The sequence below is a fragment of the Salmo trutta genome, chromosome 10 (assembly GCF_901001165.1).
Source record: "Salmo trutta chromosome 10, fSalTru1.1, whole genome shotgun sequence".
Lineage (NCBI taxonomy): Eukaryota > Metazoa > Chordata > Actinopteri > Salmoniformes > Salmonidae > Salmo > Salmo trutta.
Genome location: NC_042966.1, coordinates 28,162,356 through 28,178,089, shown reverse-complemented (window position 1 = coordinate 28,178,089; position 15,734 = coordinate 28,162,356). Strand labels below are relative to the sequence as shown.

At 48.7% G+C, this 15,734-nt stretch overlaps 1 protein-coding gene across 1 annotated transcript in view; it reads right to left on the bottom strand.

Annotated features, from left to right (window-relative positions):
- Window positions 1-15,734, bottom strand: part of camkmt (calmodulin-lysine N-methyltransferase) — a 158,126-nt gene that overhangs the window by 140,294 nt on the left and 2,098 nt on the right. The window lies entirely within an intron of this gene.

The window sequence follows — 15,734 nt, the reverse complement described above, 5'->3', positions numbered from 1 at the left end:
TGTGTGAACATACGGTACCGCACTGTGTGAACATACGGTACTGTGTGAACATACGGTACTGTGTGAACATACGATACCGCACTGTGTGAACATACGATACCGCACTGTGTGAACATACGGTACCGCACTGTGTGAACATACGGTACCGCACTGTGTGAACATACGGTACCGCACTGTGTGAACATACGGTACTGTGTGAACATACGGTACTGTGTGAACATACGGTACTGTACTGTGTGAACATACGGTACTGTACTGTGTGAACATACGGTACTGTACTGTGTGAACATACGGTACTGTACGAACATACGGTACCGCACTGTGTGAACATACGGTACTGTGTGAACATACGGTACCGCACTGTGTGAACATACGGTACTGCACTGTGTGAACATACGGTACTGTACTGTGTGAACATACGGTACTGTACGAACATACGGTACCGCACTGTGTGAACATACGGTACTGTACTGTGTGAACATACGGTACTGTACTGTGTGAACATACGGTACTGTACTGTGTGAACATACGGTACTGTACTGTGTGAACATACGGTACTGTACGAACATACGGTACTGTACTGTGTGAACATACGGTACTGCACTGTGTGAACATACGGTACTGTACTGTACGAACATACGGTACTGCACTGTGTGAACATACGGTACTGTGTGAACATACCGTACTGTACTGTGTGAACATACGGTACTGCACTGTGTGAACATACGGTACTGCACTGTGTGAACATACGGTACTGTACTGTGTGAACATACGGTACTGTACTGTGTGAACATACGGTACCGCACTGTGTGAACATACGGTACTGTACAAACATACGTGAACATACGGTACTGTACTGTGTGAACATACGGTACTGTACTGTGTGAACATACGGTACCGCACTGTGTGAACATACGGTACTGTACGAACATACGGTACCGTACTGTGTGAACATACGGTACTGTACGAACATACGGTACCGTACTGTGTGAACATACGGTACTGTACGAACATACGGTACTGCACTGTGTGAACATACGGTACTGTACGAACATACGGTACCGCACTGTGTGAACATACGGTACTGCACTGTGTGAACATACGGTACTGTACGGTGTGAACATACGATACTGTACGAACATACGGTACTGCACTGTGTGAACATACTGTGTGAACATACGGTACTGTACGAACATACGATACCGCACTGTGTGAACATACGATACCGCACTGTGTGAACATACGGTACTGTACTGTGTGAACATATGGTACTGTAGGAACATACGGTACTGCACTGTGTGAACATACGGTACTGTACGAACATACAGTACTGCACTGTGTGAACATACGGTACTGCACTGTGTGAACATACGGTACTGTAGGAACATACGGTACTGCACTGTGTGAACATACGGTACTGCACTGTGTGAACATACGGTACCGCACTGTGTGAACATACGGTACTGCACTGTGTGAACATACGGTACTGTAGGAACATACGGTACTGCACTGTGTGAACATACGGTACTGCACTGTGTGAACATACGGTACCGCACTGTGTGAACATACGATACTGTACGAACATACGGTACTGCACTGTGTGAACATACGGTACTGTACGAACATACAGTACTGCACTGTGTGAACATACGGTACTGTACGAACATACGGTACTGCACTGTGTGAACATACGGTACTGCACTGTGTGAACATACGATACTGCACTGTGTGAACATACGGTACTGTAGGAACATACGGTACTGTACGAACATACGGTACTGCACTGTGTGAACATACGGTACTGTACGAACATACGGTACTGCACTGTGTGAACATACGGTACTGTACGAACATACGGTACTGTACGAACATACAGTACTGCACTGTGTGAACATACGGTACTGTACGAACATACGGTACTGCACTGTGTGAACATACGGTACTGCACTGTGTGAACATACGGTACTGCACTGTGTGAACATACGATACTGTACTGTGTGAACATACGGTACTGTAGGAACATACGGTACTGCACTGTGTGAACATACGGTACTGTAGGAACATACGGTACTGCACTGTGTGAACATACTGCACTGTGTGAACATACGGTACTGCACTTTGTGAACATACGGTACTGCACTGTGTGAACATACGGTACTGCACTGTGTGAACATACGGTACTGCACTGTGTGAACATACGGTACTGTACGAACCTACGGTACAGTACTGTGTGAACATACGGTACTGCACTGTGTGAACATACAGTACTGCACGAACATACGGTACCGTACTGTGTGAACATACGGTACTGCACTGTGTGAACATACGGTACTGCACTGTGTGAACATACAGTACTGCACGAACATACGGTACCGTACTGTGTGAACATACTGCACTGTGTGAACATACGGTACTGTGTGAACATACGGTACTGCACTGTGTGAACATACAGTACTGCACGAACATACGGTACCGTGTGAACATACGGTACTGTGTGAACATACGGTACTGCACTGTGTGAACATACGGTACTGCACTGTGTGAACATACGGTACTGCACTGTGTGAACATACGGTACTGCACTGTGTGAACCTACGGTACTGCACTGTGTGAACCTACGATACTGCACTGTGTGAACCTACGATACTGCACTGTGTGAACCTACGATACTGCACTGTGTGAACATACGGTACTGTACGAACATACGGTACTGTACGAACATACGGTACTGCACTGTGTGAACATACGGTACTGCACTGTGTGAACATACGGTACTGCACTGTGTGAACATACGGTACTGCACTGTGTGAACATACGGTACTGCACTGTGTGAACATACGGTACTGCACTGTGTGAACATACGGTACTGCACTGTGTAGACATACGGTACTGCACTGTGTAGACATACGGTACTGCACTGTGTGGACATACGGTACTGCAATGTGTAGACATACTGCACTGTGAAGACATACGATACTGCACTGTGTAGACATACGGTACTGCACTGTGTAGACATACGGTACTGCACTGTGTAGACATACGGTACTGCAATGTGTAGACATACGGTACTGCAATGTGTAGACATACGTTACTGCACTGTGTAGACATACTGTACTTGTTCCCTGGGCGCCGAAGACATGTATGTCGATTAAGGCAGCCCCTGCACCTCTCTGATTCAGAAGGGTTGGGTTAAATGTGGAAGACACATTTCAGTTGAATACATTCAGTTGGACAACTGACTAGGTATCCCCCTTTCCCTTACTGTGTAGACATGCTGTACTGTGTAGACATACTGTACCGGGTTAACATACCGCACTGTACTGTGTTAGCATACTGTACTGTGTAGATATACTGCACTAACATACTGCACTGTGTAGACATACTGTAGTGTTAACATGCTGTACTGTGTAGACATACTGCACTGTGTAGACATACTGCACTGTACTGTGTAGACATACTGCACTGTGTAGACATACTGAAATGCACTGTGTAGGCATACTGCACTGTGTAGACAAACTACACTGTACTGTGTAGACATATTGTACTGTGTAGACTAACTACACTGTACTGTGTAGACATACTGTACTGTGTAGACATACTGTACTGTGGAGACATACTGTACTGTACTGTGTAGACATACTGTACTGTGTAGACATACTGTACTGTACTGTGTAGACATACTGCACTGTGTAGACATACTGTACTGTGTAGACATACTGTACTGTACTGTGTAGACAAACTGTACTGTGTAGACATACTGTACTGTACTGTGTAGACATACTGTACTGTGTAGACATACTGTACTGTGTAGACATACTGTACTGTACTGTGTAGACATACTGCACTGTGTAGACATACTGTACTGTGTAGACATACTGTACTGTGTAGACAAACTACACTGTACTGTGTAGACATACTGTACTGTACTGTGTAGACATACTGTACTGTACTGACATACTGTACTGTGTAGACATACTGTACTGTACTGTGTAGACATACTGTACTGTGTAGACATACTGTACTGTGTAGACAAACTACACTGTACTGTGTAGACATACTGTACTGTGTAGACATACTGCACTGTGTAGACAAACTACACTGTACTGTGTAGACATACTGTACTGTGTAGACATACTGTAATGTACTGTGTAGACATACTGCACTGTGTAGACATACTATACTGTGTAGACATACTGTACTGTGTAAACATACTGTACTGTGTAGACATACTGCACTGTGTAGACATACTATACTGTGTAGACATACTGTACTGTGTAAACATACTGTACTTGATACACAAAGAAACAAGCCCTAACAAATAACTAAATAAATAAATGGATATCTGAAAAACTATTTTTTAAACACATTTCCATTGAAAGGAGATTTCTAATAGCACCATCTCATAGTGAATGGTCCTCTTCTATCTCTCAAACGTGTTTACAGACAACTACACACAGGCACTGTTCACACACTCATATTTGTATTTAGAGTAAATGTTTTCCACACAGTGTCTAAACAAAGGTGATGTGAAATGTACGCACCGGGGGTTTGGAGCCATCCAGTAAGAGAGACACAATTAGGACGTTACGCCAGATCAATTAACCAGCTCTCCAAATAAAAATACATTAGTGTCCTCATTGTGTAAAAAGCCACTTGGAAAAGCTGCTGTATAGTTCTCAGGGTACACGGGTGTGTGTGTGTGTGTGTGTAGCAGTTGGGTGAGTGTTGGCAGCAGCAGCACCACATTGGCACATAGTCAGGTCTATCTATAATGGTGGTAGACCAGTGTTGGTGTGTGGTAGACTAGCGTTGGTTGTGTGAGTGGGAAGAAAAGTGTTGGTGGGGGGGGGGGGGGTAGACTAGGTTTGGTGGGGGGGGTAGACTCGTGTTGGTTGTGTGGGGGGGAGAAAAGTGTTGGTTGTGGGGAGGTGGTAGACTAGCGTTGGTTGTGGGGAGGTGGTAGACTAGCGTTGGTTGTGGGGAGGTGGTAGACTAGCGTTGGTTGTGGGGAGGTGGTAGACTAGCGTTGGTTGTGGGGAGGTGGTAGACTAGCGTTGGTTGTGGGGAGGTGATAGACTAGCGTTGGTTGAGGGGAGGTGGTAGACTAGTGTTGGTAGACTAGTGTTGGTTGTGGGGAGGTGGTAGACTAGTGTTGGTTGTGGGGAGGTGGTAGACTAGTGTTGGTTGTGGGGAGGTGGTAGACTAGTGTTGGTTGTGGGGAGGTGGTAGACTAGTGTTGGTTGTGGGGAGGTGGTAGACTAGTGTTGGTTGTGGGGAGGTGGTAGACTAGCGTTGGTTGTGGGGAGGTGATAGACTAGTGTTGGTTGAGGGGAGGTGGTAGACTAGTGTTGGTAGACTAGTGTTGGTTGTGGGGAGGTGGTAGACTAGCGTTGGTTGTGGGGAGGTGGTAGACTAGCGTTGGTTGTGGGGAGGTGGTAGACTAGTGTTGGTTGAGGGGAGGTGGTAGACTAGTGTTGGTTGTGGGGAGGTGGTAGACTAGTGTTGGTTGTGGGGAGGTGGTAGACTAGTGTTGGTTGTGGGGAGGTGGTAGACTAGTGTTGGTTGTGGGGAGGTGGTAGACTAGTGTTGGTTGTGGGGAGGTGGTAGACTAGTGTTGGTTGTGGGGAGGTGGTAAACTAGCGTTGGTTGTGGGGAGGTGGTAGACTAGCGTTGGTTGTGGGGAGGTGGTAGACTAGCGTTGGTTGTGGGGAGGTGGTAGACTAGTGTTGGTTGTGGGGAGGTGGTAGACTAGTGTTGGTTGAGGGGAGGTGGTAGACTAGCGTTGGTTGAGGGGGGGTGGTAGATCTAGTGTTGGTTGTGGGGAGGTGGTAGACTAGTGTTGGTAGACTAGTGTTGGTTGTGGGGAGGTGGTAGACTAGTGTTGGTTGTGGGGAGGTGGTAGACTAGTGTTGGTTGTGGGGAGGTGGTAGACTAGTGTTGGTTGTGGGGAGGTGGTAGACTAGTGTTGGTTGTGGGGAGGTGGTAGACTAGTGTTGGTTGAGGGGAGATGGTAGACTAGCGTTGGTTGTGGGGAGGTGGTAGACTAGTGTTGGTTGTGGGGAGGTGGTAGACTAGTGTTGGTAGACTAGTGTTGGTTGTGGGGAGGTGGTAGACTAGTGTTGGTTGTGGGGAGGTGGTAGACTAGTGTTGGTTGTGGGGAGGTGGTAGACTAGTGTTGGTTGTGGGGAGGTGGTAGACTAGTGTTGGTTGTGGGGAGGTGGTAGACTAGTGTTGGTTGTGGGGAGGTGGTAGACTAGCGTTGGTTGAGGGGGGGTGGTAGACTAGTGTTGGTTGTGGGGAGGTGGTAGACTAGTGTTGGTAGACTAGTGTTGGTTGTGGGGAGGTGGTAGACTAGTGTTGGTTGTGGGGAGGTGGTAGACTAGCGTTGGTTGTGGGGAGGTGGTAGACTAGTGTTGGTTGTGGGGAGGTGGTAGACTAGTGTTGTTTGTGGGGAGGTGGTAGACTAGTGTTGGTAGACTAGTGTTGGTTGTGGGGAGGTGGTAGACTAGTGTTGGTTGTGGGGAGGTGGTAGACTAGTGTTGGTTGTGGGGAGGTGGTAGACTAGTGTTGGTTGAGGGGAGGTGGTAGACTAGCGTTGGTTGTGGGGAGGTGGTAGACTAGTGTTGGTTGTGGGGAGGTGGTAGACTAGTGTTGGTAGACTAGTGTTGGTTGTGGGGAGGTGGTAGACTAGTGTTGGTTGTGGGGAGGTGGTAGACTAGTGTTGGTTGTGGGGAGGTGGTAGACTAGTGTTGGTTGTGGGGAGGTGGTAGACTAGCGTTGGTTGTGGGGAGGTGGTAGACTAGCGTTGGTTGTGGGGAGGTGGTAGACTAGCGTTGGTTGTGGGGAGGTGGTAGACTAGCGTTGGTTGTGGGGGAGGTGGTAGACTAGCGTTGGTTGTGGGGAGGTGGTAGACTAGCGTTGGTTGTGGGGAGGTGGTAGACTAGCGTTGGTTGTGGGGAGGTGGTAGACTAGCGTTGGTTGTGGGGAGGTGGTAGACTAGCGTTGGTTGTGGGGAGGTGGTAGACTAGCGTTGGTTGTGGGGAGGTGGTAGACTAGCGTTGGTTGTGGGGAGGTGTAGACTAGCGTTGGTTGGGGAGGTGGTAGACTAGCGTTGGTTGTGGGGAGGTGGTAGACTAGCGTTGGTTGTGGGGAGGTGGTAGACTAGTGTTGGTTGTGGGGAGGTGGTAGACTAGTGTTGGTTGTGGGGAGGTGGTAGACTAGCGTTGGTTGTGGGGAGGTGGTAGACTAGTGTTGGTTGTGGGGAGGTGGTAGACTAGTGTTGGTTGTGGGGAGGTGGTAGACTAGTGTTGGTTGTGGGGAGGTGGTAGACTAGTGTTGGTTGTGGGGAGGTGGTAGACTAGTGTTGGTTGTGGGGAGGTGGTAGACTAGTGTTGGTTGAGGGGAGGTGGTAGACTAGCGTTGGTTGAGGGGAGGTGGTAAACTAGTGTTGGGGGGGTAGAGTCGTGTTGGTTGTGAGGGAGTGGTAAACTAGTGTTGGGGGGGGTAGAGTCGTGTTGGTTGTGAGGGAGTGGTAAACTAGTGTTGGAGGGGGGTAGAGTCGTGTTGGTTGTGAGGGAGTGGTAAACTAGTGTTGGGGGGGTAGAGTCGTGTTGGTTGTGAGGGAGTGGTAAACTAGTGTTGGGGGGGGGTAGAGTCGTGTTGGTTGTGAGGGAGTGGTAAACTAGTGTTGGGGGGGTAGAGTCGTGTTGGTTGTGAGGGAGTGGTAAACTAGTGTTGGGGGGGTAGTGTGTAGTAGAGCAGAGAACAGTATTGTTATAGAAACCCTGCAAACAAAATGTCTCCATCTGGGAGCCTCCTTCCCTGTGGCCTTCTGGCGCCCGGATACGCCCCTGTCTAAGGCCCCTAACACACACACACACACGATGAAAGACTCAGTGGGGGGGCCTATGGAGGTTGGGGTACGTTCTGTCTGAATCTGGTTACACAGCAATGTTCTTGTAATCCCCACTACACACACACACACACACACACACACACACACACACACACACACACACACACACACACACACACACACACACACACACACACACACACACACACACTTCTACTTTTTAACTGCCCAGATGACTCCCCATCATTACTACCACAATGGAGCAGGAACAAACTATTATCACATTGGGAGACAGAGAAAAGAGGGAGGGAGGGAGTGAGGGAGGGAGGGAGTGAGTGTTCTGGCCCCAGCAAGGAGCCTGCCACAATGTCTTCTGACCCCTCCTCTGTCTACCCCTCTGTCCCCTCTTCTGACCCCCCCCTTCAGTCTACCCCTCTGTCCCCTCCCTTCAGTCTACCCCTCTGTCCCCTCCCTTCAGTCTACCCCTCTGTCCCCTCCCTTCAGTCTACCCCTCTGTCCCCTCCCTTCAGTCTACCCCTCTGTCCCCTCCCTTCAGTCTACCCCTCTGTCTACCCTTCAGTCTACCCCTCTGTCTACCCCTCTGTCCCCTCCCTTCAGTCTACCCCTCTGTCCCCTCCCTTCAGTCTACCCCTCTGTCTACCCCTCTGTCCCCTCCCTTCAGTCTACCCCTCTGTCTACCCTTCAGTCTACCCTTCAGTCTACCCCTCTGTCTACCCTTCAGTCTACCCTTCAGTCTACCCTTCAGTCTACCCTTCAGTCTACCCCTCTGTCTACCCTTCAGTCTACCCTTCAGTCTACCCTTCAGTCTACCCCTCTGTCCCCTCCCCCCAGGACCAGGACCAGGGAACAGGTGGGTTTGGAACACATCAGACCAGACCCACCAGACCACACCCACCTGACCACACCCACCTGACCACACCACAAACAGGTTGCTACCCCATAGAACTAAGTCACTAATTATACCAGACAAAGCAACATCTACAAAGCTGATCCACTGGAGCTACTTGTGGAGGAAATCAGAGGGGAAACAAGATGGAGAAAGAGGGGCTGAGAGTAAAATAGACATAGAAAAGGTTGAAGAAGAGTAAGAGAGAGATGAAGGAAGAGGGGAAATACCAGCGAGTGGTTACAGAGAAAGAGCAAGAGACAGAGGCAGAGAGAGATGAATAAGGAGGGGAAGGAGTTAGAGAGCGACATCGAAGAAGAGAGAAAGAGAAAGACAGTGAGAGCGGGCCCCTGTCCTGAAAAGCCAGTGATGCGGAGCAGCATCAGCACATATGAAACAGTGAGCAGGACAATGGACCCGGCTCTGTAACCGGACCCCGTGTGCGTAATCTCTCCGTCACAAAAGAAAAGAGCGAGGGAAGGAGGGAGGACGAGGGAGGAGGGAGGGAAGACAGGGGGCTCGGCCATCTTAATCTGGCTTCTCATGGCGAGGCTGGAGCCCAGAGGTGTCATGTTCCAATCCGCCCTCACAAACATTCCTCATTTTTCACTTGAATTGGTGGTGTTTTGTAGCGAGCGGCCCCGTAATTAACACGGGGATCTTCAGAACTCAATGACTGAACATAATTACTTCTCTCCTTTTCTTCTCTCCCTTTCTGCGGCCTGGGCTCTCCCCGGCGAGCAGCCCCCGGGGCCCGGGTTTAGGCCTGACTGGCCAAACACAAAGGCTGGCCCAGCCATCACCCGCTGTGGAGAGAGGGGGAGAGAGAGGGGGAGAGAGAGAGGAGGAGAAGAAAGGGAGGAGGAGGGTGAGAAATGGACTGTCTCCAGCCTGCTAGGGCTGTTGGATCAGCTGTCAGTGAGACACTGGCCCAGTCAGCACTATTGAGAGAGCGCGCTATGACCTTAAAACACTGCTGCAGGGGCCCCGCAGCCTGCACTCAGCCTGGCCAAGCTATTACAGAGAGAGAGAGAGAGAGAGATAGAGAGAGATAGAGATGGAGAGATAGAGAAGGGGAGAAGGACAGAGAGACAAATACACAGACTGAGAGACAGACAGAGCGAGAGACAGAGAAAGACTAAATGAAAAGAGAGAGACAAACAAAAAGACTATGTTAATTGTTGTCAGCCAGCAGCACATTTCCCTGACAAAAACAAACAGCCCTAAAGGCCCACTTACCATCCACATACAAGTCAGTCACTAAATGAACACCGCCACTGTGCCTTCTGTCACTTGCCAGGCTGTGAGTGTGTTCTCCTGGGGTTGACAGAGTGACTGGCTCCCTTGGCTGCCACTAAAGTCACAGGAAAATGGTCCCTGCAGGCCCAGAGCCCAGGGATCCTCCAGTAGCACAGCTCCCTCGGAGGGCCACTTAAATACACGCGCAACTGTAGGCTATATTAGGGCCTGCACAAGCTACATTAGCGTTAGCATCTCCATTAGCGTCACAACAGTGATTGACTGACAAGGCCACTCTGGGGTTTGCAAGTGTGAACACAACCACACTAAAGTAAGGGAATGGGGTTTGGATGCTAGCTAATGTTAGCTAATGGTCGCGTACCTCACTGACAAACACATCAACGTCAAAGACAAGGTAATAAGCTGATGTCAAAATTCACTCAAATGTAGAGTGCAGATACACAAAAAGGGACAAGTATGCTGATGACATGCATTTTTATGAACAGTTTGAATTTTTCATGAATTTATATGAATATTTACAGCACATAAAACAGACATAAATAAATCATAAAACACACAAATCAAAAGACCACACAACACCAAGTGCACCGTAATAATTAATCTACACAAACAAAGCAATGCAACTGACACAAAAAGAACACATGAAACAAGTACACAAACATTATACACAAAGATCATTTAAACTAACACATGATTAGTGGCCCACTCTCCTGATGCAGGTTTTGGAGGGATGTTTCAAGCATGTTGCAGGGCGGCCATTTATAAACTGCACTCTCATCCAAGACGCTAATCAGATAATCATCTATTTGTTTTAAAACATCATCAAGTAGCCTGCATTAGGCCCGGAGGACTCCTCACCAGCCGTGTAGCCGTTGCTAGGCAAACAGCGGAGAAGGGTTTTGTGAGGTGAAAAGGGTGGAAGGAAAGGACCAATAGGATGATGCAGCATGGCACTCCACGGACGCAGAGCGAAGAGCCACTAATTAACCACCATGCACTAATCACTTATCTCTCTAATGGGAGGACACTCACACACTCAATGTGCATATACACATTACAAACACAATGTGCAGACTCACAATGTGCAGGCAGACATTTGCAGGCATCACAGCTCTGCACCTATCCACAATTTCATTCCATTCATGTTCATGCTTGGCATATAGTGGCCTTAGCAAATCATTTGACTTACTATGGATCTCCGTAGAATCGGAAGCGTAGGGTTCACAGAGTGTTTAGGTGTAGGTTAACACACCGGGCCAGGTTGGAATTAAAAACCTGATTAGAAGGAGGGGAGGAGGGAAGGAGGGAGGGTTGGCTTCTGGGGAGGGTGACTAAAGTGGTGAAAAATCCAATAATTGTGCCATTCTGTGGTGTGGTATTACTCTTTCATTCTCCCTGTAATACCTTTGCAACAGAAGAAAAGAGGACGAGAGAGAGAAGCCGAGAGAGAGAGGCCGAGAGAGAGAGAGGCCGAGAGAGAGAGGCCGAGAGAGAGAGGCCGAGAGAGAGAGAGGCCGAGAGAGAGAGAGGCCGAGTGAGAGAGAGAGAGAGGCCGAGAGAGAGAGAGGCCGAGAGAGAGAGGCCGAGAGAGAGAGGCCGAGAGAGAGAGAGGCCGAGAGAGCGAGAGAGAGAGAGGCTGAGAGAGAGAGGCCGAGAGAGAGAGAGAGAGAGAGAGAGAGAGAGAGAGAGAGCCCGAGAGAGAGAGAGGCCGAGAGAGAGAGAGAGCCCGAGAGAGAGAGAGGCCGAGAGAGAGAGGCCGAGAGAGAGAGGCCGAGAGAGAGAGAGGCCGAGAGAGAGAGAGAGAGAGAGAGAGAGAGAGAGAGAGAGAGCGAGAGAGAGAGAGGCCGAGAGAGAGAGGCCGAGAGAGAGAGAGAGAGCGAGAGCTGGCTGCTAAAGTATGTAGTCTTTGTAATTACCACAGTATTACTGGTCTAACAATGAAGGGCAGCTCTGACTGGGCCACCATCATTTCCTCTCTAATCCTCCTGCTCATTGGCAACGCTCAGGTTTCACCACCCCCATCTCCTACCACCTATACTGACCAATACCCAACCAACCATACACTTCACCAGGGGCTTTATTTCACTAGCCATTGTATTCATTGGCTATTTACCACAGGGGTACGTCTATTGTTTGTGTGTGTTTTTCTCTGAGAATGTTTTTTTCTTCTATACGGGGCTAGGACAGTTGCCTGCCCTGGACACTAACCCCTGAGCTCTTAACAGCCTAACCCTTGTAGAAGGCAAAGCCATTTCCTCAAGATATGGAACCAAACCAATTACCTTAAATTAAGTCAACTGGCAACTCTTCCCCACTTCTCATCCCCTGAGCCACACGGGGCCCAAAAGCTAATCATCACAGCTAACACCTCCCCCTAGCAAACAGACAGGCCCAAGGGTACACTCACATCACACTCACAAACCATTTACTTTGCTTTTTACAATTTACTAGATTAACTCAAGACTGTAAATATAATATAATAGGGTAAATAAATGCAGTTGTCATGTAGTAGCAGACACCTTCATCCAAAGCAACTTAGGATTCATAGTGACATACCCAGTAGCCTTAATGTGGCCCATGCAGGAATCGAACCCACAACCCTGGTGGTGCTAGCAGCACCATGCTCTCTAACTGTAACAGTGGTTGGTTGTAGCAGCGCTGGTCGCTCCACCAGTATAGTGTTACACTGAGGGGCACATAGGCTCGTCACAGAGCCTGGCCTGTAAACACACACAGGGGAGCACTAATTAACTGTCACCAACACAAGAGTTAAGAGTTGCAGTGTCACAGTGTGTCAGAGTTACAGCCCCCAGACCTGCATGTAGTACCCAGGGCCCCAGCCCTCCGCCATTGTCTAACGGGATATAATTAGATAGCATTCTGGCAGAGTGAATTAACATAATTATGCAAACAGGGGCTGCTAAAGGGTTGGCACAAGGGAGGGCCACAGGGGGAACCTCTTAAAGCACACACAGTATGCAGTACACTCACACATACACAAATGTGCACACACACTCACACAGGCGTACATATTCATGCTCGAACACTTTCTGCATTAAGGCAGGATCAACCATTATAGAGCTATGGTATCTGAACACACACACACACACACACACACACACACACACACACACACACACACACACACAAGGTGATGTATGTAAGCTCTCGGGCCTACGAGACAGCAGGAGGGGTCGTGTCACCGGGTAATGAGGACGATTAGAAGACTAAAAAGAGTTGTAACCAAAGTGACAATGAGTGGTTTTGTAAAGGAGCCACATTATAAAGCCTGCCTATTTCCAGAGACCTGCTGTGTCCGAACAGAGGTCTGAATGGATGCCCCTATAGCCCTGATTCACACAGCTCATCCCACAGCATATGGATGGCCCCTGTAGCCCTGATTCACCCAGCTCATCCCACAGCATGTCTTACAACACCTCCCTGTAGAGTCTTATGACAGCACAGAGTGAAACCTACAATGGAGGAGCTCTCTAAGACACATGACTATCTGAACCCAACGTGTGACCTAGCCTAGCATACACCCCCCCCCCAAACCAGCCGCTCCTCTCCAGTCCAAACCCTGTGTCAACAAGGCTCTCATGTACCCAGCTAAAACCTCTTCAGCCCCACCTATCCCCATTGTGCCTGGAAACATTGGTCCTCACAGAAAACAAGGCCAGTTAAACCCCAAAACAAGCCCCCCTACAAGCCCTACTCCTATGGCCAATGCAGCATAGAGCACCGAAGCACACATTTGCAGGATTAATCCACCCCCAGCGTTTTGGACTCCCATTCAGGAAGAGAAGGAGCCCAAGGATTGTGGCTTGTACTCTCCTCAGGGGAGGATTTAGGGATGTGCAAGGTGGAGGGGGGGGGGGGGGGGGCCAGGGGGCAGCTAACACAGGGGCAAGGGGCACCCCCTCTTCAGACAATGAGCTCCTGAGCTCCCCCTCCAGCCTTTCTGACAGGGGTATTTGGGGTGAGATGTTTGGGCCTAGCAATGCGTGAGATCAATTAGAAGTGGTTGAGAGGAGGGTTTGAAAGGCCCTGCCTAGCGGTGAGGACCCAGGGCCCCCTACCTCTAGAATCTCTACCTCCACCTACCTCTCCCTCCCCAGGAAAATCCAGACCAGATGTGGGTCAAGGAGACAGATATCTATCTATCTGAGCCAGTGAATAGCTCCTCCAGCTGGGATGGTACGAGGGAGGTGGAAAAGACGAGCATCCTGCTGTGGTCATTGAGGGGAACGAACAGAGCTGGAAGCACCACATTCCTACCAGATGGGTTCTCTTGTACCCTCTTAACCCGAGACCCTGGTCCTGGTGATAGGGTCACCTCTCTCATCCCTCAGTCAACCAACTGAACACCAGATTAGCTGCAGGTCAGACAAGGTTAAGGAGGTAGGATCATCAGCTTTCCTGACAAATAACAACAACATCTAGCCTACAGCTGTCAATTTCATGCCACATCAATCTCTATTTAGACAGAATTCTGTAGAACCTCTAATACTTAGAGGTAAAGATCTTTCAGAAGTAAAAATCCTTGTTTGGTATAATGCCACAATACATCTGAATAATTACTTTATTATACTGAAGGGTCAGAGTGCATTTTAGTATTACCTATGACTCCTAGTTTACACCAGCTAGGCCTACATGTAACCCAGATATGCTAATAAGGGCAAGGGGACCCACTGCTTATTATTTCTGGCTGTTTTCAGGTCCATCAGGATTAGCTGAGGTGATGGTATATGCTGTGCTGTGTGACCTGATAATGTGGGATGACTGAGTACAGTCCCGGTTTTGACCTCTACCACGACCCTAGACCCCTGTGTAGCCATCTGGCTCACAGATGACCCTCTGATCCCCATAGCTATGAAGACACAGGAATAACCGGAACCAATCAGGTGACTGTAAAGAAGGCTCGACATACACTATGGGGTGCTAAGACATCCACTCAAACACAAGCGGTCCTTATTATCTCATTGATTAAAATCAGGATTAATCTATGCATAGGTCTACATAGCTACATACAATGATTACCGTGTGTACTGTTACATCACAACATACACTGAGTGGAGCACAAATTAGGGACACCTGCTCTTTCCATGACAGACTGACCAGGTGAATCCAGGTGAAAGCTATGATCACTTATTGATGTCACTTGTTAAATCCACTTCAATCAGTGTAGATGTAGGGGAGGAGACAGGTTAAATAAGGATTTTTGAAGCCCTGAGACAATTGAGATATGGATTGTGTATGTGTGCCTTTCACAGGGTGAATGGGCCAGACAAAATATTTACGTGCCTTTGAATGGGGTACAGTAGTAGGTGCCAGGCGCACCGGTTTGAGCTGCAACGCTGCTGGGTTTTTCATGCTCAACAGTTTCCCATGTGTATCAAGAATGGTCCACCACCCAAAAGACATCCAGCAAACTTCACACAACTGTGGGACCATTTGGGGTCAACATGGGCCAGCATCCCTGTGGAACGCTTTCGACACCTTGTAGAGCCCATGCCACAACAAATTGTGGCTGTTCTGAGGATAAAAGGGGGGGTGCAACTCAATAATAGCAAGGTGTACCTAATGTTTTGTATACTCAGTGTATATCCTGGGTGACAAATTATTTGTATTTTCTCTGTGGACCCATTTTCTGAAAGACGAAAAGTGAACACACAGGAACACAGAATGAAAAGCCCAAACCACCAGTCTTGT